Genomic DNA, 4979 nt, shown 5'->3' on the forward strand with positions numbered 1-4979 from the left:
CTATTCATAGCAAAAAGGATCTATATTTATACTTACGTATGAATCTGATATATAAATGATAAATTATGTGATACTAAGTAACTATTTATGAAATGCAAAATAATGATTTAAAGAATGATTTTCTTAAATTTTGAGTAGTTCTGTGTTTGTTATAGATATCATGTGAATTTGCAATGCTCATTGGAAGAGTTACGATGAGTTATATCACATATAGAAACAAAAGTTGGCGACTTACAGTTACCAGAAACAAAGAAACCTCCTGGGTCAAAATGTATTATGGTTTCACCGTTGGTCAAAATGTACTATGGTTTCGAACTGGTGATGCAAGATCAAATAGAACAAACACATATCAAATTAATTATTTAGAATATATGTAATTTTTACTGATTAAACTAATTTAACATTCAATCCTATTTGATTCAATGTTAAAAGTTTTAAAATAGGCATTAAATATTATTAATCATAAACTTTGACTTATTTGTAATAATTAACGAAACATAACCTGAAAAATATAAAGTTTAGTTAATTAAATAAGAGATAAAAATGCATGTATGTGTTAGAATACATATGTAATAAATAACAAAAAAATTATATGTGATATTTTAAAATAACAATTATTTTTTAAACAAGTATTAATTATTTTATTTATGAATTACTGTCAATATAAAAACAAAAGAATTATGACATATATGTTTCTCTATCTATGTAAATATTATATATGATTATATAGTGAAGATAAAAATATCCTGCATAACCATCTATTGAAAAACTTATATAAAATTTTAAAATATATAAACTAATATATATAATTTTCTATAAATATATTTATAAAATATAATATATGTGTAACAGAATAACTATTTAAATATTTATTATATAAATAAATTTGTAAGTATATTATTAAATAAAACATAAGATGGAATAAAATATTAAATCATATTATTGAAATAATTTTTGTTTAATTTGAAAGTGTATAAAATAAGTTAATATTGAAAATTTATATAAGCAATTAATAAAGCTCAAAAAAAGAGTGAATTTGCCCAAAATACTAAAAGAAATTGGATATTAGGGATTTGCCTAACACAGTAAAATTTTGAGGGAAAAAGTGATGATGGAGTGAGCAAAATTGTGGGAAAAAAACTGGATTTAGAGTAGATCACTAAATATGGTAAATTGTACAGGTATGGAGTGCAAATACTCAAAAAAATTAGACTTGCAAGTAGGGGTGTCAAAATGGGTCAAATGGGTCAACCCAACCCATAACCCAAATGGGTTAGTTGTTAAAGGGTCATGGGTCAACCCAATCTATTTATTAAATGGGTTGGATTGACCTATGACCCATTAAATTGAATGGGTCAGATGGATTAATGGTTGACCCATCAACCCAACATCTTTATAATGAATCATTTTTAAGTTAAGACCAATTTGATTAAATTAAAAAAAAAATATTTTTCTGCTTTTTTGGAAAATTGTGTTTTTCCGCTTTCGAAAGAAAATTACGTTTTTCGGTTTTGGCGGGAAATTGCGTTTTCCGGTTTTGGCGGGAAATTGTGTTTTCTCGGTTCTGGCGGAAAATTGTTTTTCCTGGTTTTGGCGGGAAATTGTTTTTCCGATTTTGGTGGGAAATTGCGTTTTATGGTTTTGGCGGGAAATTGCATTTTTCCGGTTTTGGCGGGAAATTGCGTTTTTCCGGTTTTGACATGAAATTATATTTCTCGTTTTTGTGGAAAATTGCAATTTTTTCTGTTTTGGCGGGAAATTGCGTTTTTCCGATTTTGGCGGGAAATTGCGTTTTTCCGGTTTTGACAGGAAATTCTATTTCTCGGTTTTGGCGAAAAATTTCAATTTTCCGGTTTTGTCGGGAAATTGTTTTTTTCCGATTTTGGTGGAAAATTGCATTTCTGATTGTGGCGGAAAATTTTGTTTTTCTGTTTTTTTTGAGAATTTGTTTTTTGATTTTTTGATTTTTTGATTTTTTTTTAATTAAAATTTTTTAAATGGGTCAGATTTGACCCAACCCAATAGACCTATTTAACTTGTTAACCCATTAACTTGTTAACCCATTAACTTGTTAACCCATTAACCTGTTAACCCATTAACCCATTGAATCAAAAATAAACAGTTCATTTGGGTTAATGGGTCAACTTGGATTGGGTCAACCAATAGGTCATGACCCATTTTGACACCCCTACTTGCAAGCATTGTGATGCCCTATGCATGGTTTTGGTATATTTCATATTTCTCTACAAATCAAAAAAACTAATACTAGCATTAATCTGCATGAAGATTTTTAATTATTTTATGATATTATTGGTTATGCAGCTAAGAATGTGATTGTATAGTATGTTTAGAGTAAACATTTTTTTTCAGTTCAATTACTCAATTTCCCATAGATAAAGTGGAAATTGTTTTCAGCTCGATTACTCCAAAAAGTAATAAATGCAGAGTAAAATTTTTTCTCTTAAAAAAATTAAAAAAATTTCCTCTTCCTTATTCTCAGTTCACTTTTTTTATATGGGAATTTGCACTCAATAACCAAACAAAAACTCAAAATTAACTAATTAACGAATTTCACACTCTTTCTCCTCTTTTCTCTTCCTATTTTTCTCTACCATTTTTCTACAAAACTAGTTTTTTTTTTGCTATTTCACAAATAATCCCTTTTTATTTCCTCCATTTCCCACTTTTATTTTTCTCACTTTTTTACTCTAATAAATACCAATAAATACCAATCAAAGCCTAATACACTGAATAGCAAATAAATACAATTCAATCTAAACTAGAAATAAACTGCATCTATTATTATTCTGTATGTGGCTTGTAAACTCATTCAATTATATGTCCTTTTCTTGTCAAAAAAATATGTCATTTTCATACAGTTACAATATAGCAATTAAGATTGAAGATACCATACTATGTGTTGTCATATCAAATAAGATTATGTGATTTAACGGATATTTTGAATAAATAATTATACACTCAATTTGTCTTCTACTTGATTGTGATATTTTATTGTGATATTTTATTGCAAGGGTTCTTATGAAGAAAAATCGCTCGACTTAGTTGTTAACAATCCTCCGAAATTAACTGTCCTCGGTCTGTTAAAATTAAAAGGTATATAGATGAATCCCTATAAACTTTCTGATAATTAAATCAAGAACACTGTCACCATTTAAACCTTTGAACTCTATAATCAAGAAGACAAAACAATATCGGTAAGAGGCCAAAAGGACTGACAAGTGTTATCAATAATGAGAGTGATCTTTTGGAGAAGTGAGTCAGATCCATCAAATGCATAAGACTAATCTCTCTCTCCACCCCCCTCTCTTTCTTCTCTGAATCTCACTCTTAAAGAAGGTCCCATCTAAAGAAAGGCTAATAGATTGCCAGATTCTGCAGGGAGTAAATTGGCCAGCTAATTTTTCCTTCTATGACCTCTGCACCACTAGATTTTTCTTCCTTATATTACTATTTATCTATGTAAAAGTTATTGAAAAGAGCAACTACTCCTTTCAATGACTTATGGGAAATTTAGAAAACCATACATTTCTTTAAAAATTAGTATGGAAATATGAACTCGTCAGCACTATTATAGAAAATTAAAACATCAACAAATTTGTACATAATATAAAAGTACATTTTACATATATAAGCTCAAACATTCATACGTGTAGAGAAAAAAAATGACTATTAGATTATTTTTTAAGTCTCATGAATAATATGTTTCTGGAGTTATTTTTTTTATATCAAAATATCATATCCATTAAGTTTACGGAAAGATTAGAAGTGATTTTTTAAGTCTTGTATATGCATTTTCCATTGTTTATATCACTCCTTTTGGATCACAGTCCATGATATCCCGCTCCACTATTGGACGGATGCAACTCTCAATGCTATTGGCGCGGAACTAGGCTTTGTGGAAAATCGTGATGCCTCCAAAGCTCGGGTCAGAGTGAGATTAAATGGTCTCCAGCGACTTGAAATGAGGAGAGATATACTCCTACCCTCGGGAGATGTCAAAGAAGTGGAGTTGGAATACGAGCAGCTCGAGAAACATTGCTTCCTCTGTAAAGCTCTAACCCATGAAGACACTCATTGCCCCTCTACTGTGGAAACAGAACCTCGTGCTCTCTCCAACAGGCCTGTTGATATAACGCAGAGGAATACTATCAATAGGCTGGAGGAAAGGAAACGTAGCTACAACGAGCGTCAGCAGGCTAAAGGGTCTCGCCCTTCAGCGCAACACCGGCTCCAATGGTCAAACTCGAAAGACCACAGATCAGAGTCGCACTGGGTCCCAAAAGCTGGATATTCAGACAACACTCCGAGAGGAAGCCTCCGCTCTGAGTATCGATCCCGGGAAGCTTCCCCTATCCATCGGAACTACCGCCACTCAGACTCCAGAGGTTCGGACCACCGTTACCATCGCATCACCTCGCGACGATCCCCTCCTCGAGTTACGGATGTGAGTCACTCGAATCGTCTCAGTGCTCGACTTTCGGGTAGTAGGAGATCCTATAACAGGGAATCCCCTCTAGAAGAGGCTACTTCAAAGTCCTATCCCCCACAGGGGAACCCCCTCCTACGATCTGGTTACCGAGAGTAGACTGATAAGGACCTCCATACTCCAAGAACCTCTACCCAAAACTCGCCTAAGGATCGACTACCAGCAAAGGAGCGATTATCATTGCCCTCTAATGGGAACTCTGGTAGCCAGAGGCTGATTCTATCTGGCTCCAGTCGTCTAAATGAACGCCTGTCTCTACCTGCTAATAGGGAGCAAGAAGCTCAAAGACAAGTACTCTCCGGGTCGAGCCGACTTCAAGATATAGAGATCCAGTACTTTGAGGACACTATGCAGCCTCTCTTCCAAGATATCACCAGTAACTCTAAAGCCTCTGGCTCTAGACCTCCAGGTGTACTCTCACAAACTCTTGTTGATGACAGATCTCCAATTCGCTCTCTCAATGAGGACAGAG

This window comes from Raphanus sativus, chromosome 8 (genome assembly GCF_000801105.2).
Source record: "Raphanus sativus cultivar WK10039 chromosome 8, ASM80110v3, whole genome shotgun sequence".
Taxonomy (NCBI): domain Eukaryota; kingdom Viridiplantae; phylum Streptophyta; class Magnoliopsida; order Brassicales; family Brassicaceae; genus Raphanus; species Raphanus sativus.